This window comes from Callorhinus ursinus, unplaced genomic scaffold (assembly GCF_003265705.2).
Source record: "Callorhinus ursinus isolate GAN/ISIS: 27379988/994484 unplaced genomic scaffold, GSC_fseal_2.0 scaffold4, whole genome shotgun sequence".
Lineage (NCBI taxonomy): Eukaryota > Metazoa > Chordata > Mammalia > Carnivora > Otariidae > Callorhinus > Callorhinus ursinus.
In genome coordinates, this window is record NW_027397066.1 from 80,933,375 (window position 1) to 80,957,862 (window position 24,488).

Sequence of the window (24,488 nt, forward strand, 5' to 3'; positions counted from 1 at the left end):
TTGAGAACAATAGAAGTCTTTCTACAGCAGTATTCTCTAGCTCTGCCTGGTGATAAGAATCTTCTAGGGCTGTTGATCTAGACACAGATGTCCAGGCCATTTCCATAAGACAGTCATATTTAGGAGATCTAGTTGGGGTCCAGGAATCTGAATTTTTAACAAGTGCCCAGGTGTTGCTCTCCACCGGGGAATTTTGGAAAATACTGAGTTCAGTACATTCTTCTTGAGTCTCCTAGTTGGGGGTGGGGAGTTGGTGCAGGGCTTGTGTTGCCCTGTATGGGTTTAAGCCTCATCATCCTCAGGGATAATGAAGGTGGGTGTCCTTTGTACATTGAGAAGTCTTTGTAAATCCAAGGCATGCTGTCATTATCATATACCTTTAGCCACATCCTCCAGGACAATACGCAAAGCTGGGGTGAGCGTCTTCTCCACACAGTGGGGATAAATGACCAGCCACAGTCCCTGAGGCCCCGGAAGTTGGAGAGCATGAGGCGTGGCCAAAGGAAGAGGCCAGAGGATGGAGGAGGAGCAAAGAGATCCGGATCCCTGGGACCCAGAAATTACTCCATATGTATTTCAAACCACAGCTGCTTTGGCTGCTGATAGAAATCAAAGGAAGAAGGAGGGAGACCGAGGGAGAAAATGTAAACAGCATGAATTTTTCAGATATTAGAAACTGACTGTGGGGGCGCCTGGGTGGCTCAGTCGTTGGGCATCTGCCTTCGGCTCAGGTCATGATCCCAGGGTCCTGGGATCCAGCCCCACGTCAGGCTCCCTGCTCTGTGGGAAGCCTGCTTCTCCCTCTCCCTCTCCCTCTCCCCCTGCCTCTCCTACTACGTGTGCTCTCTCTCTGTATCTCAAATGAATAAATAAAATCTTTAAAAAAAAAAAACTGACTGTGTTAGCTGAATTATTCATTTATTGAACTTCCGATTTATTTTTCACGCCTACTATGTGAATACATGTGAGGTGGGCTCTGAGATACAGCTAGGTACTAAGATAAGCACCTATGATGGGTGACCATACGAAGTAGGGTGCCTGTGAATTGTAGTTATCTACATGAGGTTCCCACAGCTGGGGACAAGATTCCATCCTGGCAGTTTTGCTGCTGACTTAACCATAAATTAAAGATGGATGTAGTTTGAGCACAATCTTTCCCATGGACACAAAGCCCAGGCCCTTCCTTCCAATATTGATAAAGAAAATTTGCAATGATGCCAGAAATGAAAGATACGCATATTCTTGCAGGGAGCTGGGAGATAATTTAGAGACAACAAGCACTCTCTTTCTGAGACTTGAAGGAAAGAAGTTGGGAGTTACATTGTAGCCTGCAGAATCACATGGCATTAAGAAAAAGAAAATCGTGCTCCAGGTCTCCTTTAAAAGACGAATTCGATCTTCTGTGATTGAATATGTTCCTGCACACTAATGGAGAAATGGACTGGCTCTTCCTGATTCCATCTAAAGGCAAGAATGTACAACCAAATATTAGCAACCCAACTCAGCAAAGACACATTGTACAAATAAATAGCCTGAATGAGTAGAGCAGTTAAATCTCCTAGATGGCAATTGTTTGGGAAGAATCCTTCAAGTTTCTGAATACATTTTAAAAGATACAGGAATTCAGGGCACCTGGGTGGCTCAGTCAGTTAAGTGTCTGCATTCGGCTCAGGTCATGATCCCGGGGTCCTGGGATCGAGCCCCGCATCTGACTCCCCGCTCGGCGGGGAGTCTGCTTCTCCCTCTCCCTCTGTCTGATGCTCCCCTTACTTGTGCTCACTCTCTCTGTCAAATAAATAAAAATCTTAAAAAGAAAAAGATACAAGAATTCAAAGTTAATTCTCCTCAAGTCGGAAATGTATCTTAGCCCTTTAGAAGTTGTAGCTACCTGCATGGAGACAAACATTTCCCCAGGAGCTGGGTGGCAGCCAGGAGATGGCTTTGGGATAATTAGGAAGTATATTAGATGCCAAATATGCCCCCAAAGCAGCCTCTTTTGACAGTCACATAAAATATGGGAAAGACACTTAACAATTCTCATTTTCAATTATAATTCCTCAGGTCTCATTCTTTTCTCCTCAGATATGTATAAGAAAAAACATTTGTCCATGCTCATCCTGCTGATAAAATTTCAATCACTGAAACTTTCCCTTTAAAAGTAACAAGGCTTTTTATCTCCCTGAGTTAGCCAGATAACGATTGCACAGGCCACTCGGAATCACCAGAGAGCTGAAACTGGAGCAGCGCGGGTGAATGAGATCCCCGTAGACAAACCACGTAATTCAGGGCAGTTGGGAGGTGCAGCGTCTTCCCTCACTTAACCTTGTACCAAAGCTGCTTGGGGTAATTTGACTCCCTGCATGCTTTTCTCTGTTGGAATGGGCTTTAGGGAGATGTTAGCCAGGGAGGCAACACCCTGAAAAGGAAGGAAAACTGTATAAGGACAGAGGAGATCTACCCTAACTCATCTACCACGTTTCCTCAATTACTTGGCTACCGGAAAACCTTAGCTGCCTTACTGGGAAGGGCGGAGGTGACACTGAACGTGTGGGACAGACATCTTGATGTGGAAGAACTCTCCGAAGTCCCTGCTGGGGGCAAGTGGCAGAGTAAGTGGGTTCCAGGCTGTGGCAGTCTACAAAAGCTATTACTTTCATCAGTTTACATGTTGGGGTTTCATACAGGATTTCATTTTCTGCAGCATATCCCCCTACTAAAGAAAGTTTGCAACCCCTTGACCAAAACCAATGGTTTCCTTTCAGTTCTCACACCCTTTGATTCTTTAACGTTCAATAGGAGGGATAAATACCTGCTAAAGTGACTAGAAGGTCTCAAAGTATTAACTAGCTATTGATAGAATCTGCAGAATGAAGAGACACTTGAGGGATGTGAAAGAGGAGATTTAAAGGGAAATCCTGAGGATACGTCTCTCCTCTAGATTAGGAAAGAGAGCTACCTCATTCTTTCTTCCTCCCTTCTCATGGCAAACTTCTAGCCCTGCTCCGGTGGTTCTCAGCTCTGGCTGCCCGACAGAATCGCCTTGAGCAACCACTGGGCTTCACGTCTGAGGATTCTGAGTCAACAGATGTGAGGATGGAGCTTTTTCAGCTATTCCAGTTTTGTTTTCCGTACGTGTGTGTGCGTGCATGTCTGTGTGTGTGTGTGTGTAAGGATCCACAGGTGACTTTGATGTGTAACTAGGATTGAGAATCTCTGCTTCGCTTCAGTTCTCCTACCTTTCCTAAGACTGTTCTCATGAAAGACATGAACGACCTCCCCAAAGTCAGTTATTATTTTAGGCAGATGACTCGAAATCAAACTCTCTAGAAACAACCGCCTTCCATCTGGGTTTCTCCACGGCTTTTTGTCCACCAGCCAGCTTTGCCTCCAGTATCACTCCATCTGTGAGGGGCAAAGTCCGTCCAGTGTCTCAGGCTCTCAGGAACCCAAAGGCATCTAAGAGTCTGCCACTCCCTGTGCAGCCAGCAGACTATCTGCACAAACTTAACAAACCTACTCCTGTATCTGATTTTAAAGCACGTCCCAGCTTTCCATTCCTACTGCCACGCTGCAAATCAGGACCCCTTTATTTCCTGTCCATGTTGTTTATAGCCGCTGACAGGGTCTCATTCTCCCATCTTTACTGCCTTTGACCTATGCTAATCTGCCTTCGCTAACCCCTTGTTTAAATAACTACAAATAACTAACCCCACAGCCTACTCTTCCAAAAACAAAAACAAAAACAAAAACAAAAAACCCCTTCATCTATCTTTTAAGTTCGACATTAGAAATCCAATCTAAGTTTCCAGCCTGATCTTGGATCACACAGCGGCAGGAACACAATCCACCAACCAAAGAACACTGTTCTTTCTTTTGTAAACATGTCCTAGGCTTTCCTAATTATATGCCCTGAGGGCTCTCACATTCTACAAGACCCTCCTCCCCACTCTATGCCACCTCCTTCCTAAAGGCTCTCCGGAGTTCTCCAGATGAATCTGAAGCATGATGAAAACTCTGTGCCGGACGCTCTTTCATAGTAATCATTATCTCCTGTCTTGTGGTGAGGTTATCTATGGCTATATCTCATCCCCTGTACGAAGCTGTGGCCTCTTCCGAGCCCTGCCCTGTGGGTCTTGGAGCTGTGTTGAGAGTGGATTTTGAAACCAGAAAGCCCTGTATTTAAATTCCAGCTTGGCCCCCAACAGCGTTTGAGATGGTTCAAATTATTTGACCCTTCTCTGCTTTAGTTTCCCAGTCTGTAAAATGGGAATATTAATATCAAGTTCCTAGGATTAGTGTGACATGTGAATGAGATAATGCATCTAAGGTGTCCGACACACAAAAAAAGGCTCTCAACAAATGGTGGTTCCCATTAATAAATGTTGAATGGAGGCTCCCTGAGCTTTCATCTATAATGGAAGGTGACGTCTTGCTAACCCAGCTTGATGGGAACCTTCCTCTGGATATTTGCCACCCAGTCCTTTTTACTCATTAAGAAGATGGCAAGATATTTTTGAGACAAGACTCTGAAGCAGAGAAGTAATGGCCTTTTCCCTATTATCTGTTGGTCAATAATAATAAAGGTTGGCAGTAATAGTGAAATGGCAGGTAGACAGGAAAGGGAGAGAAAGCACAGCAAGAAAACCGTGAATGAAAATATCCAGCAATACATAGTGAGAGATATAAAATGCCTACAACTTTGCAAAACAAATATCTAGTTACATTATGCAATAACGGAAAAAGCCATAGTCAGGAGGGTAGAGATCATTATATAATAGGAGAGCTATTAATATAATACATCAAATCATTATGTCAAATACACAAAAATATAATCCTTCTATGTACAATGCATTTGATAAGATTCAACACCAATCCCTAATAGCGTTATTTTAAGAGTAGTGATAGAAAAAATATTCTTAATATAAGAACAAGTATAAGATTAAAATCAATAGCCAGCATTATATATAGATATATTTTGTTTTTGTTTTTGTTTTTGTTTTTAATTTGACAGAGAGAGAGACAGCGAGAGAGGGAACACAAGCGGGGGGAGTGGGAGAGGGAGAAGCAGGCCTCCCGCGGAGCAGGGAGCCCGATGCGGGACTCGATCCCAGGACCCTGGGACCATGACCCGGGTTGAAGGCAGACGCCTAACAGCTGAGCCACCCAGGTGCCCCCAGCATTATATTTAATAGTAAAACATTAGTGATATCCCCATTAAAAATATGTACAAAAGAAGGAATATTTAATATTTTCTGAAAGTTATAACCAATGCAATAAGACATGATACAAAATTAGAAGTATATTATTAATAATGAAGACATAGAATGATGTTTATTTTGCGATGAAGTCATTATACAACTCTAAGTCCAAAGAAATAATTTAAAAATTGATTAAACACAGAGAACGTAAGATAAACAAACAGGAATTAAAAGCACCCCAATATAATTGAAATAATCAGTCAGAAACTTTTAAAATTCATAATTATATGTAGTTCTTTTTTTTTAAAGATTTTATTTATTTGAGAGAGAGCAAGAGTGTAAGCAGGGAGAGCCCAAGGGGGATGGGGTGGGGGGAGCACAAGAGGCGAGCACAAAAGGGGGAGGGGCAGAGGGAGAGGGAGAAGCAGACTCCCTGCTGAGCAGGTAGCCTGACTCAGGGCTCAGATCCGGATTCGAGGACCCTGTGATCATGACCTGAGCTGAAGGCAGCCACTTAACCCACTGAGCCACCCAGGAGCCTCTATTTATATGTAGTTCTAAAAAAGATTTGAGATGTTTGTGAGAAAAAAGTAGTACAGAGAGCCCATACACAGTAACAACAAAAAAATATAAAATGCTTAAAAAATAGCCTTAACACATAATATCTTTCATCTCTTCAAAGAAAAGAGCAAATTTTTATTGCGATATATTTATTAGAGCTTGAAAAAATGGAAAAATATATTGTATTCCTGAGCACAAAAGACATTGTTCTAAATACTTAAATGTTTTCAAAATAATATAGGTTTTTTTTAATTTTTATTGTTATGTTAATCACCATAAATTACATCATTAGTTTTTGATTAAAATGATATGGGTTTAATCAAAACACTCAACAAGTATTTATCAAGCATTTACTATATGCCTAGCAAAATTTTAGGTCCTGGGGATAACCATACAGGGAGTAAATAACACAAAGACTCTGCCCACATGTGTTTAGATTTTTATGGAGCTGACACATCAAATAAAGCCTTACTATGACATAATGTCAGATAATAATATGTGCATTGAATAAAAATAAAACAGGGCTAATAAAGAATGAAAGGAGGAGAATGTTGTTTAGAAGAGAGTGGTCAGGAAAGACCTTTGAGGAAGTAACACGTGAACAGAGAGTTGAATAAAGGGTAATAGAGAGCCATTTGGCTGTCTGAAGGAATAGTGTTTCCTGCAGAGGGAATAGCAACCAGACACGAAACCATGCTGGATGTCTACCAGGAACAATAAGTAACCCCATGTTGTTGAAAGAGAGCACGTGAAGTGAAGACTGGTAGGGGATTACAGAGGTAATATGAGACAGATCATCTAGGGCCTTGTGGGCCATATAAGCTCTGGATTTTGTCCGAAGTCTGATGGTAGCCACTGGAAAATTTTTATTAGATGAGGATGTGATTTAATTATATTTTTAAAAAATTTTGTCTGGTCTCAGTGCTGAGAATACATAGGGTAGAAATGAGGGGGAAATAGAAGAGCAGTTAGATGGCTATTGAACTCAGGCTGGAAAAAATGGACTTGTGCTGGGGTCAGTAGGGGCAGGGGAATCAGAAGTAGATTCCAGATCTATTTGGAGATAGACAAAAGGTTGGCTGATGGGTTAAGTAAGAGGGTGAGAGAAAGAGAGGGTTCGAGTTTGGCCCCTAGGTTTTTGTTTTGAAGCAACAGGTTGGATCATAGTATTAATTACTGAGAGGGCAGAGATGGGGGCAGAAGCAGGAGTTGGGGACTGAAATCAAGAGCTGTGTTTTGAATATATTAAGTCTGAAATGTCTACCAGACTCCATCTGGAGATGGTGAACAGGCAGTTGTTATGAATCTGAGACTCAGGCATACTTCTTGGGCCATCAGCAGGTAGGTGGACTATAAAGCCAGCAGGTTGGATGAAGTCATCTGTGGAGACAATGTACACAGAGAGACATCTGGGGTTGCCAACATTTAGAGTTTGGGACAAGGAAGAAAATCCAGCGGAGGAAACTGAAAGGAGGCAGCTAGTAAAATAGGGGAGAAACTTGCAGAGTTTAGAGTTTCAGAAGCCAAATAAGTAGTTTAATATAACTCTCACCAAAATATCAGTGATTTGTTTTTATTAACTAATAAAATCATTTAAAATATACCAGGAATTGTAATGCACACCTAGGATATTGGGCCATCCTACCACATACTTCTTTTATAATAACTGATATAGACATGATATTTTATGACCTTGTCAATGAAAATGAACCCCTATATATAATCTGTATAACCCCTCCATCTTTATACTGGCATACTTGTTTCAGCCACCTTGCTGGTGCCCTTGTAGCAAGGTAACAAAATGTAGCCCATGCTTGAGAAAATTTTGCCTAGGAAATATTGCAAAAAAAAATTTTTTTTAAGTAGGTTCTGTGGAGCCCAACACAGGCTTGAACTCACGACCCTGAGATCAAGACCAAAGCTGAGATCAAGAGTAGGACACTTAACCAACTGAGCCACCAAGGCATCCCCGAAATTTTGCTTTTGATACTCACAGATTGATCCTATTTTATTTAAGTATCCATTATGCCATAAGAAAGCATATTAAACCATTGGGCAGTGATGAATTATTTAATAAATGATATTGGGACAAGTGTCTAGAAAAATGAAAACTAAATTGATTTCTTACTTCATTCCACACACCAAAATAAATTCTAGGTTGATTAAAAAATTAAATATTTAAAATTCCAATAATAGAAACATTTAAAGAAAATACAGACATCTATTTATAAAACCTCTATAGGAGGGAAGATTTCCTAAGCTTAGAAATAACAGAAGAAATTATAAAGCAAAAGATTAACAGATTTGAATCTACAAAAATGAAAATTCTATGCATAAAAAGCCATGAGGTAAATATTAAAATGGAAAAATGTTTTCAATAAAATATCAAAGTTAATATATTTTCTGCAAAAGAGCTCATGCAAACTGATATGAAAAGCTATAGGGTTGGGGCGCCCAGGTGGCTCAGTCGGTTAAGTGTCTGCCTTCAGCTCAGATCATGATCCCAGGGTCCTGGGATTGAGCCCCACATGGGGCTCTCTGCTCCGCGGGAAGCCTGCTTCTCCCTCTCCCACTCCCCCTGCTTGTGTTCCCTCTCTCGCTGTCTCTCTCTGTCAAAGAAAGAAAGAAAGAAAGAAAGATAAAGAAAGAAAGAGAGAAAGAAAAGAAAGAAAAGCTATAGGGTCCCAGTGATAACTGGTCAATAGAATACTCATAAAATAGATCATTACCTGAAAGAGAAAACCCAGCTGGCCAGCTCATAGGCAAGCATGTTGGTTCTTGATAATAATCAAAGAAATAACACAACAAATTGTTATAATTTTTCAGCAATACTATTACTAAAGATTTGTCTTTAAAAATCATAATAGGGACGCCTGCGTGGCTCAGTTGGTTCAGCGTCTGCCTTCAGCTCAGGTCATGATCCCAGGGTCCTGGGATGGAGCCCCGCTGAGCCACGAGCTCGCTTCTCCCTCTCCCTCTACAGCTCCCCCAGCTTGTGCTCTCTTTCACTCAAATAAATAAATACAATTTTTTTAAAAAAATTAAAAATAAAAATCATAATATACAGTCAGGTAGAGTTCAGTAAAGAGGGTCTTTGTTTATCCTGACGCTATACATTTATTTGAATTTGTATCAAGATCCTTAAAAAAAAAAAAAAGGTCCATACTCAATGGGTGACCCAACATCTCTATTTACAGACTATCTTAAAGAAATAATCCTTATCTGGAGAAAAATTGTTATTTAAATAAATAAATAATATGATTATTTATAATGGTCTTTAAATAAAAATAATATAAATGCTTTGCAGAGAGAGTGGACTTGAAATAGTTAAATTAGAAACCAGCCTTCCCTGTGACAGCCAGAAATCATTCTTAATGTTACAAAAGAAGCTTTACCATGTGCATATTTCTGTCCAGTGGGGATCTCTTTGTAGCTCTGACCCCAACCAGTAAGTTACTCTGTCCACCAAAAGGAGAAGAATTTAGTTGCCATCCCTACAATATGGGCAGAACAGAGAGTCTGCTGACCCGGGAACCCAGGGAACCCAGAGTAAAGGACCAGAAAGCTCCAAGGTTGGGCAAATAAAAGGGAGGCCCCTCTGATAAGAAATAAGCAGCCGTAGGCATCTTTGCAGAGCTTAGGGAAGGAAAACAAAGTCTCCTTTGTGATGAAATTGATAAAGACTATTATCTTGGGCAAACTCAAAGCAAAAATAGGCTTCTGCTGAGAAATGAGGGTCACCATAAAAGAAAATGACATTCCTTTAAACAAATTAAAAAAAGAAAAAGAAAATGATGTTCCTGCAAATACTGGTATAGAAAAAGAAGCCGAAGCCTGGGTGGCTCAGTTGGTTAAGCGTCTGCCTTCGGCTCAGGCCATGATCCCGCGGTCCTGGGATCAAGTCCTGCATTGGGCTCCCTATTCTGCGGGGAGCCTGCTTCTCTCTCTTTGTCAAATAAAAAAAAATCTTAAAAAAAAAAAAAAAAAGGCAGCTGAAGACCATCAACAGAATTCAGGTGACACCTAAAGGAGAGGAATCTAGACCAGACTAGAGACTGCTCACTTAGTGACATTTCATGCATATCATTTATTCACTCATTCACTAATTTATTAGTTGATTCGCTATATATTTATGGGGCAGCAAATACATGCCAGGCCCTGAGCAAGTATTGAAGATTACCTTAGTGAAAAAGACAAAGCTCTGCTTTCACAGAAAATAAACTAGTAGCAAAGCTAGGACTGAAACAATAATAACAAAAATTGTTATTTAAGTTCAAATGTGATAAGCACTAACCAAACAAAAAAGTTTTGAAATCTGTGGATAAATGACAGGAGGACCTAATCTAACTCGGAGCGTCGGAGAATCCTGCTTTGGTTTCTATGAGACTTGAAATTATAAGTGAAATTTGAAAGGTGAAGAAGATTTAGCTAGGGTAAGGGTTTTTACCAATTCCCTGGTGGAAAAGGAATTGGAAACCTTGTTTGGGGTTTACTGACTATATAATACACACATGCTTTCTATACAGTTAAGTGTCATTATAGTTTCTGTTCAATTGTTTGAATTCTATCGTATTCAACAAATTTTAGTATTTTTATAAAGATCTAAATTGTTCTTTTGGATAGATTTTCAGGCTGGGCAGGCCCTCTCCATCTATTTAGTCAAGATTCTGGTATTTAGCAACACTTCTGTCTGGGTATTCTAACATCACCAAACTATAGCCTTTTACGGTAGGCATTTCAAGATCGTGCATTCATTTAAAACAAGGAGACCTGTGTTGAATGTTCATTATGTGCTAAGCTCTATTTTTGTACCTGAAGTTGCTGTGGAGAGGAAGACAGATAAGGTCCTGACCTTATACAGTTTACATTCTCGTATTAGCTTAGATTTATGTTTCTAATGTTCTAATTAACATTCCCATTGGTAATATATAGGAATGACCGCTTTACTATATTCTCATCAGCGGTGGGCATTATTGTTGCTTGTTTGTATAATGAAGAAAAGTACAAAACAAAAATTAAGGCATGGATTGAATTGTGTCCCCCTAAAATAACATGTTAAAGTCCTTACCCCCACTACCTCAAAATGTGATCTTATTTGGAAGGAGCGTGTTTTGCAGATTTAATTGGTAAAGATGAAGTCATTAGGAGGACCCTAATCCAGCCTAACTGGTGTCCTTATAAAAAGGGAAAATTCGGATACAAAGACACACACAGGAAGAACACCATGTGAACATGAGGTAGAGATTGGGGTTATGCAGCAAACCCCCAGGAGCTAGGAGGGAGGTAAGGAACAGATTGCCCCTCACAGCCCTCAGGGGGAGCTATCCTGCCAACACATTGATGTCAGACATCTAGCCTCAAGAACTGTGCAACAATGTATTTCTCTTGTTTAAATCACCTATGCTGTGTACTTTGTTATGACAGCCCGAGCAAACAGCCCGAGCAAACGAACACAGGCATGTTTCTTACTTTGGGTTCCCCTGAAAGCAGAGATCGAGAAAGGGACCTGGGTGGTCATTCATGTTTGATATTTGTGCTCAGGATGCAAACCTCACTCTCAGAAGTATCACAGTGCTTTGTTAGTTTGTTTTCTCTTATTTTCCCAATGGGTTTAGATATAAAATATAGTCAAACAAACCAAAGGCCTTCATTGAACAAGAAAGGTCTCCACAGATTGCCAGATTTGGGTCATCAACAATGAGAACAGGATGCAGGAGTGGATCTAGGTTTCGTGGGGCTTGAAGTTTATTTAATATTCTCTAAGAGTAAAATTATAAATACAAAATTAGGAATAAAAGTTAGTATTTTAAAAAGAAATTAAAACAAATGATAAATATTAGAGAGATGATGTACTACAAATGCCCCTAAATACAGAAGTATTTAACATTCTTTTTTTTTTTTAATTATGTCACATCACTTTACGATGCTTTTTTTTCTTACATATTTTGGCTGCATATTCTTTGATCACCTCTTCACACCACATCAGTTTTGTAACATGGCTTTTTACAGAGAGAAAAGAAAATTAGTTGTCTTCCTCTAGCATGGTTGGTCAAAATTTATGTTTCATTATCGATAGATGGGATGCATGAAATATGTAACTTCACACACAGATGTACTCGCTGCCACAGGACTGTGAGCCAGAGACATGGGAATTCTACTAAAATCTATTTTAGATGATTTCCATAAAAACGTATTTGGAGTTTATAATTGTATATGATGTATCATCAAGTATATCCCTGACAGGAAAGAATTTCTGCCTTGATGAGGCATTGAAGATAACTGAATCCTCTGCTTATGATTTTATACATCTAATGCTTAGAGGAATTTTCCACAGATTTTCTTCTGGCTCTAATCACTGCAAACCTTGTTTCTCTCTACGTCCCACATACTTCCAGTGCTAGGTGTTGCAGGACAGTCTTATCCTGATATGACCTGTGACCCTGGTATTTGAAATCATAATAGCTGATAAATTGGCTCAAGAGCAGGAAGAACACCCAGGAGTCATTTCTGTACTGGATCGGTCAGTAATAGCTTAACTGTATAAGGAGGTGACTGTGGCCCTGACAAATATATCCCACTCAATCAAAACTTAATGTGCCCCCAACTCAACCTCCCTTAACCAGATCCCCGAAATAGTGGTGTCCACAGTAACACCATTGACAGTGGGGTAATAGATGGGAAGTCAAAGTGGAAAGAGAGTGGCTTAACCAATTACAAGGAAAGTATTTTGCTTTTGCCAAGTTCACAAAAATATAGAACTGTGTGAATGTGTTCAGATCCTTCCCTGAGCCCTAGAAGATGCCCATCCAGGAGGAGACCCCTCCATGAGAGAGGCCTTGAAGCTTAAGTCTCGCTTGCTTCATGGTAAACCTGCCTTTCACAGTGCAAAGTGAATGATCTAAGCTTCATCACAGGTATGTTTTTAGATATTTAATTTTTGATCATTTGTACTTTGGCAGCAAGGAATAAAGTTTAGACTCTCTTTCTGGGGCAATGGCGGACTGTGATAAAATGGAGAGAGAGTGGGCAAATGAGAGAAGAATCGTTACAAGAGTTGCAAGTGGTAGTAAGCACGGAAATAATAAGCTATGAAAGCAAAATATAAGCCTTTTCTCTTTTATATCTACTATAAAGGATAGGTGATGCTCTTCAAAGACAAGATAAACCTGATTTATTTAACTGAGGGAGTCAGAGACCTTGATTTTGTTCAATCCAGAAAGGTCTGTGCTATAAGGTCCTATCTATCTACTGAAAGTTAATTTGAGCTATTACTTTGTATCTTATTTTCATGTGGGCCTCAGACCACCTTATTTTAACATGTTTATAATGGAAAGTACACAAGGTTTGTTTTTTAGCAATAGCGGTAATAAATTGGAAAATGGCTAAGTCTGTATTTGTCATAATAATGATAATGATAATATTAGTTTGTGGGCCCACTGAATTCTGTTTGGTTTGTGTTCTTTGGTCCCAACTGCATCAGTGTTGAGGTAAGAATAGCTCTTGGCTAGTCGGTAGGTTTCTTTATAATAAAAGGAGTGCTCTTTTGATTAATAATTAAATTGCACTGTAGATCTTCAGATAAAGGAAAGGCACAAGGAAATAAATTTCAAAGACATTAACATGCAATCTATGTTTTCAGTGAGTATAAAAACAAAGCAACAATCTAATAAATCAATAGAGGTAACAAGGACTTTAACAGGTTTTGACTTTGGTCTAAGAAGCTAGAGATTACTTAGATGTTCTTCCTAACCAAGAAATACCCTGCTCCAGGTTTAACCATGGAGCTACGGGGTGGAAGGATGTGCTAACAAAGGAGTCAGGTTCTCTGACCGCCTTGATTTGTTCTCTTCCGTATTCATTTTCTCCCGCTGTTGGAACAAACGAGCACTAACTTGTGGCTTTCAACAGCACGGATGTGTTATCTCCACAGTTCTGTAGGTCAGAAGTCCCATAGGGGCCCCACTGGGCTAAAATTACGGTGTCAGCAGAGTTGTTTCCCTTTCTGGAGCTTCTAGGGAAGAATTCATTTCCTTGCCTTTTCCAGATTCTAGGGGCTGCCCACATTCCCTGGCTCATGGCCATGTTCCCCCATCTTTTATGTCAGCATTGCCACAGTTCTTCCATGGGCACCTTGCTTTCCATCCAGAACTAGCAAAGATTCTTTACTTTTCAGGGCTCACGTGATTAGATTGCGCCCACCTGGATAACCATTTGTGATCACATGGATGGAGCTAGAGAGTATCACGCTAAGTGAAGTAGGTCAGACTGAGAAAGACAAATGATTTCACTCATACATAGGATCTAAAAAACAGCACAAGTCAACCAAGAAAAAGCACAATCTGATCCATAAATACAGAGAACAAATGGATAGGTGCCAGAGGGGAGAGGGGTAAGGGGATGGGAAAAATGGGTGAAGGGGAGCGGGAGATACAGGCTTCCACTCATGGAATGAATACGTCACCAGAATAAAAGGTGCCTCACAGGAAATATACTCAGTGATACTGTAATAGCGTTGTATGGTGACAGATGGTATAGCTACACTTGCGGTGAGCAGAGCATAAAGCACAGAGAAGCTGAATCGCTGTGTTGTACACCCAAAACCAATGTAACATCATGTGTCAACTCTACTCAAATAAAAAATTTTTAAGAAATAAAAAGAACTTTGAGGGTTGCATTTTGTAGGAGTTGAGTGGCTATCTAGCCTGCACATGAGACCAAAAGATAAAATATTACTACTTTGGCTACTATTTGTCTTGGCTTGATTTAAACTGCTGATTATACAATAAAGCCAAAGGGCATCAAAGTCCATTTCCCGATTCCTGCGCAGTCCATTTCCCTTCATTGCTACTTTGTCATTTTGTGCTTTCCTGATTTGGCCCAAATATTTGCCTTTTGGGTGGGGACCACAGCTTACCAGTCAACCCCAAATTCTTTTACCTATGTGCCATTATTCAACTTGCAAGTAAGTAAACTCGGGTCTCACAGGGTTCCTTTGAACTTTACAAATCAAAGGAAACGGACTCTTTTTAGACGAATATCTAAGGCAGCACCGTGAGCGTGGAGAGAGAGATGTCCGTCACAGCTGCAAGTTAGAGGTCGGACCGAGAGCATCTGGCCAGGCTGTCGCCCTGTTGACTAGAAATCTTTGATTGGGGAAAATGGTTGTTTTTTTATATAAATGTTGGCCTCTGCTATGTAATCCTTCCTTTTTAAGCTTTGCCATTAAGACTATTTACAGTCAAGACACGGAAGCTCTCGCTTGTTCTTCCTTTGAGTTGTTTGGCGAATTGTTTCCCGCCGGTAGGATGCCACAACCAAGGCTGCTCTTTGTACACTACAATGATGGCTGGGTAAATGAATGCATGAACAAATGAGACAGCGCTGTGTGGCTGGTGAGCCCAGGCCTGTGGAGTCTTGGCTCCGTTGGCCTCAGTTTCCTCATCTAGAAAACGTGGATATAATATCTACCCTGTAAATTTATTGTAGGAATTTGCGATAACGTATGTAAGATCCCCGAAACCCAGAAACTGGCAGTAAATCTCTTTCAATAGGAATCATTACCCAGTGTTTTGCTCTTTGGGGATTACACAGCTAACCCTCAATAATCCACATGTGGGTTATTCTCTTTGCAAATTAGCTCCAGCACAATTTTGAAAGTAAGTAGATTTTCCCACGAACTCCTCATTTACTCTTGGCTGACTTCCCACCACCAATCTCGTGTGTGTTTATAGAATGCAAACAATTTAATATTAAGCAACGTATTACATTAGTAGAAAGGTAAATCGGCGGCCACAAATGGGATACATTAAAAAACCAAATATTTATGACATTTGGATTCTCTAACTTGCAGTTACTTGCCAAGATTGTTGAACAAGCCAGATGTAAAAATTTTAATTCTATTGTGTTAAATAGGGGGACAGGATAGCCGGCTAAATAATTGTATGGTTTTGTATATTAAATTTTTTTTTTTTTTTTTACTTAACACCCTTAGATCAGGTCTATATAAGAACACCAGTATTAATTTTCACCAAGTAGCTTTTCTGACATCTAAAATGTTTGCTGTCACTGGCTCAGTTGGGATCATCAGATCAGTCATGTCTGACCTCAATCCCTTCTCTGGAGCTCTGGAGAGGAGAGCTAATGTAATCATGGCTTGCTGATGAGTTATCAGCCATTCCATGGAGCTGAATCCTGTAGATTAATAATGGAGAGCTAGCAAGGTTAAAGCCATGGGGAAAAGGCTGAAATGTAAATACATGGGGATGGTGAATAACAGTGGTAAAAATTTGAAAATGAGGTTATTGGGTTATAGTACAGAAGAGTAAGACATCACAATTCCAAACCAAATTAAAGTTACTGCCCTTCCAATACGTACCAGAGGCTAGTGGAGGAAGATTTGAAAAGAAGGGGAAAAAATGACACTTAAGTCTTCCCGGTGTTTATTGAGGAAGAAGAAAAAAATGAATAGAAGGAAAAGAAGCAGGGACCAAAGAACCCTCACCGGGGAAGAGCAGGCCTGGGCGTCAGCTCCGTGAGCTGAACCCCACGTGGCCCGTGTTGGCCGGCTCCCACACCCAGAGGGGAAGGTGCCCGGCTTGTGCTCTTTTCGCTTTTCTTTTATTCTGTAACGACTTTATTGAGATAAAATTCACACACTATAAAAGTCACCCATCTAAAGAATACAATTCTGTGGTTCTTAGTGTATTCACAGGTATGTGCAACCATCTGCGCAGTCGATTTTAGAACATTTTCATTGCATCAGAAGGAAGCTTTGCCCCCCAGGAGCTATGACCCCTGCCCCCTGTCTTCCTATTCCTCCTCCAGCCCTCAGCAACCACTTACCTACTTTCAGTCCCTGCAGATTCTTCTCTTCTAGACCTTCCATATAAATGAAATCATATACTGTGGTGTTTTGTGTCTGGCTTACTTCACTAGGCGTAGTGTTTTCCAGGTTCACACACGCTGTAGCCTGTGTCAGTGTGTCATTCCTTTTCATGGCCAAATAATATTCCATTGCACAGATAGACCACATGTGCTGATCCATTCGTCCAGTGAGGGACATTGGGGTTCTTTCTAGCTTTTGGTCATTATGAGTATTATGAGTAAACATTCACGTGTAAGTTTCTTGTGTGGACTTATGTTTTCATTTGTCTTGTGTACATACCTAAGGGTGGAATTGCTGGATCAGAGGGTGACTGTCCCTTTTCACAGAACTGCCATTTTGCATCCCCCTAGCAGCAATTGTATGAGGTCTCTCCACAGCCTCGCCAGCCGGCTACTGTCATCATTTGGTTTTACATAGTTTCTTCTCTGTGACAAAAGAAATGCAATGAAAACATCAGATTTGCATTTGGGGCACAAGAGCCCACTATTATTTGTATTCTAAGAAATGCTTCTTTTCTATTTCATGCTTCTACTACAAATGGGAGCTGACTTTTTTCACATGTACTATAATAATTTGGATGGTGAAGGGAAAATCGAATGCTGCATAGGAAATATGTGAAAAATAGTTCTTACATTACAACTTAAATAATAAACTGCCCCAAGTATGTCTCACACCGCCCCCCACCCCCACCAACTGGCAAACTCTTACTCATCTTTTGGATCACTGGGTATTTTCCCCATGTCACTGGCTTGAGTTAGGTCACCTTGGGGTGAGACTCCCATAGCACTTGAACTTCCTCTGACACAACATGCATCAGAGTTTATTCTTGTTATTAGATAAATATCTGTCTTGTCCTCTAGTCTATAAAGCACTGGGGCAAAGTGACCTTGGCTACCTTCCCCACAGTACCCCCAGCATCTAGCTTATGTGTGTACTCCCTAAATATTTGCCAAAAGAAGGAGCAAGGAAAGTTCTACACTAACATTTTCCTGCTTACTAACTTACTTACTAACTTTTCCCTGCTTACTCACTTTTCCGTGAGTGTGTATAAATGAGGTTTAACCATGGAATTTGCTTTGTTTGAATACAAAACGTCTCCGCTGCATCTTAGCTTTTTGCCAGGTTCCAAGAGCAGCCTTCTTTTGCCAGCAAATTCCTCCCTGAATCAGCTAGCATCTAAGGTATGTTCAATATTTGTCTAAAAACTACCCTAATCTTCCCCAACAGAGGCCAGAGTGTAGCTGAAACAGCTCTTCTGACATTTGGGAAGCTCTGATTCTGTCAGTCATTTTCTGTTCTTTATCATGTTTTTTTCAAAGGAAAAAGCTGTTTTCCTGTGCGTGAGGACATTCTCTCCTATCTAATAATGCTCAATTGTCTTTCTGTTCCATTAGTGTGCGGGAAACCTGTCCGATTGAGATCAGAGCTGTGGATGTCAAAGTGTCTCATTTTATATAGACATGCAGCTGTCAGATCAGAGATCAAAGGCTTGCCTTTAGTGAAAACAAGTCATTTTTATCAATATGACTGTAGAATTTATACGAATACAGTTATCTGGGTCAAATGATTGACATTTGTACTTCTCGAACTCCCACCATTTCACTTTATTTTTTAAAATTTTTTTTTATTTTTTTTGAGCTCCCACCATTTTATCAATGAGTTGGTTTTCCAAATAAAAGGACATGGAAAACATCCTAAATGCTCCCTTCCCTTCCAATCCTGCTCCTTCTGTTGTGGTTCCTATAAAGGAGGCTTCATAATGGCGTCCTAATGGGTCACCCTTGAGAGATAATGTTTTACTTGACTGATAGCATTAAAATTTTTTAAAAATTAATGGCCAGTATTTAAAAATTGGGAGATTTCACATAAAGGTTTGACTTTCCAACTTTTCTTGATAAATCAGTCACCAGCAATACCGGGTGGTATTCCCACAAGGCAAATATAATAGTGCAGCCTCTAACATGATACCCAATGCTCCTTCACCCACTGGATGCTAGCCCTTGTGAAATCTCCTCCCCTTGTGTGTGGGCTCGACCTGGTGGCTCACTTGTAATGAGTGAGTACAGCAACAATGATAGGATGTCACTTCTGAGATTAGGGTACAAAAAGACTGACTTCCATCTTGTTCTCTTTCTTTTTCGTTTGCTGTGGAAGGAAGCTGACTGCCATGTTGAGAGCTGCCCTAAGGAGAGACCCTGGTGGCAAGGAATTGATGCCTCCAGCCAAGAGCCAAGAAGGACCTGAGGGCTTCCAACAGCCGTATCAGGATCTTCCCCCAGTTGAGCCTTAAGATGAGATCACAGATGCAGCAGACATCTTCCCCATGGGGGAATTCAATCAGATTATTCAATCAGATTATTCCAGTTTACAGATGAGAAAATGGAAGCATTTGAACCCAAGCAGGTAGACTCAAGGTCCGTGTGCCTACACAGCCTCTTTCTTTGTGAGGAACCCTGAGCCAGAGGACCCAGCTAAGCCATACCTGGATTCCTGGCCTACAAAATTATATATATATATAGAGAGAGAGAGAGAGAGAGAGAGAGAGAAAGTATATATTTGTTGTTTTAAGACAGCAAGTTTTAGGGTAATGTGTTACATAGCAACAGATAACCAATATGGTAACTATCAGCAATCTGCCAGAGCTCAGAATAGTTGTGCCCTTTGGAAGGTATACTTTCTCTCTGGTCTGTGCCCGTCCAGCCCACCCCTGGTCACTGAGAACCAGCTCTACACTGTGGAGTAATCCACCATTCACTCAGTCACCCCATCAGGATCTAGTGTCATCCCTTAATCCACCCAGTTACAAAGTCCTGTAGGATATACCTCTGACTTTCATTCCCTTCTCCACTCTGCACTCCCTTATCATGGTTCAGTACCTTCCATTGTCTTACTTGAGCTTTGGCAACAGTCTTCTGATTCCTCTCTTTGCTTCCTGTCTCACTAGCCTCCAATTCATCCCTCCACATTGTAGAGAGAGTGCTCTTTCTAAACTCTCTCCAGGATAAAATCCAAACCTTTTGGCTTGGCTTCCACAGCCCTCCATGACCAAGCCAGCCTTGCACTCCAGCCCCATCTCTCCCACACACACCGCCCCCCACAACTGCCTGGAACCACATGCGCCAGTCACCCCCAGCTCCTCACTAATCCTCAGAGGTGTCTGTATGTCCTATCTCTGTGCCTTTGCCTTGGCCTGCATGAATGCCCTTCTCTGCCTTCCCTGTTTGGTGACAGCCACCTCCTCCGTCACTATCACCTCGTCTGTGAAACCATTATTAAATTGCATCCCAAGTCATTGCTCCTTTCTTGGTGCCCCTACAGCCTGCAATTCATGCTACTCTCAAGTAGTGAGAGTGCTTCAATTACTCAACTGCACTTGCTTTCTTACTGGCCATTCTTCTCTTACTGGGCGTTGAGCTCCTTGAGGGAGGTACAAAGACATAGCCATCTCTGAAGGTGCAATGTCCAGCATGGTGTCTGCACAGAGAAAGCACTCAATTCACAACACGGTTTCTATCAAATGACACCAACCAAACGGATTCCATTATTGCCCCTTAGTGCCACCACTTGGCTGTCCTGCTACCTGGACAGAGACCATTCAGTTCTCCCTCTTCTACTCATCCTTCAGGTCACAGCTCAAACAACACTCCCCCGGACCACTCCCTGATCCATAGACTACACCGACATCCCCTTTGGTAAGACTCAACACTGTTGTGATCATCTACATAGCATTTACCACATACCAGGCACTATTCTAAGTGAGTTGTATATATATCAGCTCATTTAATCTTCCCACAATTCAATCAGGTTATTCCAGTTTACAGATGAGAAAGTGGAAGCATTTGAACCCAAGCAGGTTGACTCAAGGTCCATGTGCCTAAACAGCCTCTTTAAAGCCTATTATCAGTAACCCCCAAGCCCCCACCTTGTACCCCCCCACCACACAAACCATTATAGGGCCCAGATAATGGGCCCTAAGGGGACAGGGTCACTCTACCTTGCCCTTGCTGTTCCCCAACCCCATGCCCAGCACCTGGCTCAGATTAGCTATATTGATGGATGGACTGAGTTCCTGAGAACAGATGGACAAAGGAAATTTTGGAACCAATAATTTATACCTGGGCCCCTGGACTGGCTGGACTTTGTACCTGATCCCCTGGGCCAAGGGATGCAACTCTTGAGTAGCTCACCATGTGCAGCCAGACAGAGCTTGCCACATTTCATGCAAGGCCAAATTCTAAAGCTCAATGGCGCAAAGGTTTCAGAGCAGGTTGCAACCTCCTTGGGAAGCAGAAGACATCCAAGCTCCAGATCTGCTACAAATGCTCTGGTGTTGGCTCTGACCCTGGCCACTGAGTGGCAACCAGGAATGACCCTCAAGAACATATCAACTTCTCACAATAAGAGAGTTGATGTCTCAAGCCCTCATATGGTCTTCCAGAAACTCCCTGCCATGAGTTCAAGTCCTCACAATTCTTCAAGGAAACTTTTCTGTCAAGATTCAAGATGAGGAGGGAACCCTTCATTAGGGCAGCATTCTCTAATGAACTTTGTGGATGAGGATGCTGAGGGTCAGCAAGTTCAGGTGACATACCCGTCACCACACAGCTGGTCAGTGGTACGGTAGGGATTTTAGTGTAAGGCCCTCTGGGGCTAAGTCATGCTTTCTCACATTCCACATTTACTCCGTGTAATTCCCATTCCTAAGAAACTGCTCAGTAGCATTAAGGTCTTGAGGATTCAGGGGTGAGGACCATGACGGACAGGGTCCAAAACATGACTCTTAAAAGTCATACTTAAGTGGCTTGGGCCCACTGTGGATACTGGAGAATCTCAGAAGTTCTTCCGTGTGAAAGCAGATCAGGGTCATAGAAGTGGAGAAACCCTATTCTGAGGAGCTGGTGACTCCCCTCCCCTATTGTTCCTCAGGCCTGTCCTTCCCCTTCATTGTCACTGTGTGCAAAAAAATAAAAAAGTCAGAAAGGCTCTTTTTGCGTTCTCTCTTTTTCCTGAACATTCATGTCAGCAGGTTCTCTTCTTTTCCTGAACGTTCGTGAGCCACTGATGTCCCGTGTTAAATGCACTGCTTTCAGGGCTGACTTTCAGGCTGGATTAAAAGATATACGGTCCTGTAAAGCGTTAACTTGTGGCTGTGCACTGCATTTTTAAAGGCCCAGAGAGCTGCTGAAGTATGAAATGACATATCTTTTACAAATGACTGACCTCATTTCACTCTAAAAACTCTGGACTCATTATTTATGTGGAGTACCTGTCTCCTCATTATAAATCTTGGAGAGAAATTTCCACCCTCACCCTTTCATGTTACATATTTTTGAGATTCTATTTCTGTTACTTGTAAAAAAAAAAAAAAGAAAGAAATTAGCAACCAGGGAAAGCATTATGGATACCCTGAAAAAAGATGAACTATTCCAGTGAGTTATGGAATTGTTACTATCAGATATGAGTTGATCGACCTCCTTGCCTATTATGTCCTTTCATCTTTGGGGTGTCTGTGAGGTTCGTAATGGGTATGGAAACAGGCTAACATCTGATTCAGTTAACCCTGGCTCTCAATTTACAAACTGAAAAATTTGTAGCAGCTCAGTTCAAAACACACATGCCTGTGTAAGAAGCTGATCGTGTGAGACTTTTATGTTAGTGAGTGAGACAACTGGTCACTTTAAGGCACAATTTGAACCTAACAAACTACTGTTAGGGTCAGATTTGCTACCTTAGCTCATATGCTGTTAATCTGAGAGTTAAGAAGTAAAGTAAAATCAAATCGAGAGTAGACCAGACAGAAGAGCCCGTATCCTGAGATGGAAACTGCACAGAATTTAGAATCTTAGCTCTGCCATTACTCACTGTGCGTCCTTCGCCAAATCACTCACCCTCTCTGAGCCTCATTTTCCCCATCTCTAAAATAAGTTTAAGGGTATTCACTTCACAGGTTGTGGCAAGGGTGAAATGAGAGAATATTAGTGAAAGCACTGGTTCCTCCTTCCTACTCCTCTTACACTGGGGCTGAAGACTCACCTGAGCCCGCCTGAGGCTTCCTCTGGTGATGCCGCCATAGTGTCCCACCCTTAGCCCTCCTTGCCTTTCTCTCATCCTTTGGTATTTTACCAAAGGTAAAATAGGTGTAGGTGTAGTTCCCTCTTCTCAATATTCTTGAGCAATCTTGTGTTTGCCAGTCAAATCATGGGTAGAAAATGGGTAGGAAATGAATACGTGCTGCTGAGGAGTGTAGGTGTGGGGAGGGAGCACGATGGGCCCATTACCACACACGGTGCACTATGCACGTTACTATCCATCCTAAGGCAGCCTCCAACCCACTGAACAGCTTGGGCAACCTTGACATTTGACCTCTTCAGCATAAGATGAGTCATTAACAAAGAGCCACAGCCTCAGGGCCCCAACACAGAATTGCAGGGATGCGGGGTGGAATGGCACAGAAGTGAAGGGCTTGGGCTCTGGTCTGCCCACTCAGGAATCCTGCCCTGTATTTGTCCACCATGGGACTGTGGACTTCGCCTATGTCTCAGCCACCTCAACTATGTAGTGGGAATATGAATAATTCTTTCTCTCTTTCTTTTCTTTTTTTTAAGATTTTGTTTATTTGACAGAGACGCCCAGAGAGAGAGGGAACCCAAGCAGAGGAAGTGGGAGAGGGAGAAGCAGGCTTCCAGCCGAGCAGGGAGCCTGATGCGGGGTCGATCCCAGGACCCCGGGGATCATGACCTGAGCGGAAGGCAGACACTTAACGACTGAGCCACGCAGGCGCCACCTGAATAATACTTTCCGATTAGGTAATTAGTGTTAATATTTGTTACAGACTAGATGTTTTTGTCCCCTCCCCAAAATCATATGTTGATGTATTAGGAGGTGGGGTCTTTGGGGGATGATTGGGTCATGAAGGTGGAGCCCCCATGAATGGGATTAGTGAGCTTATAAAAAGACCCCAGAGAGCTCTTTGGCTCCTTTCACCATATGAAGACAGGCCCCTTCCACCATATGAAGACATCGTGAGAAGATAGCTGTGAACCAGGAAAAAGGCCTTCACCAGGCACTAACTTCGCTAGCACCCTGAGCTTGGACTTCCCAGCCTCTAGAATTATGAGAAACATATGCTTGTTGTTGAAACCACCCTGTCGGTAGTATTTGTGTTAAAGCAACCCAAACTAAGACAATGTTAATGTCAGCATTCATATTATTTTAGCTTTTTGGTCTTGGGAAATGAACTTGCTCAGATCAGATTCTACTGGTTACAGAGAACAGAAACTACTCAAACAAGGTCAAGTACAAGAGGATTTTGAAGCGATAGGAGAGAATCCCAGGGAAATGTAGTATGGGAAATATTGCCAAGCCTCATGGGAACTGGAAAGTCGCCTTTCTGTCTCTGTCCCTAACGCATGTGTGTGCACGCATGCACGCACGCACGCACACACACACACAGAAAGACACAGAGAGGTTTTCTTTCTTGCCTCTGACCCGTTCTACACAGCACATCAGCACCCTCTCCTTCCCATGGCTTCTGCTCTCCCATACAACTTCAACTTGAATGTGGCCTTAGCCCGAGACAGGCCGACTCTGCTCCTGACACTCCTGGACCTCTGCCCATGCCGCCATGGGCACTGCACTTCCTAGTTAAATTCTAGAGAGGAGATGGCTGAATTTTGATTGGATTAAGGATTTGTTTGGGGTGGTCAGAGAGGGTGCCCCTGGTGAGTGTGGGTCACATGATTCTAGAATCACTGTGTCTAAGGCATGTGTGTAGGCTCATTAACCTAAGGACGAGTTATGCCATAAACACTTCAGAATACAATTTTACTTCAACTGTAAAAACT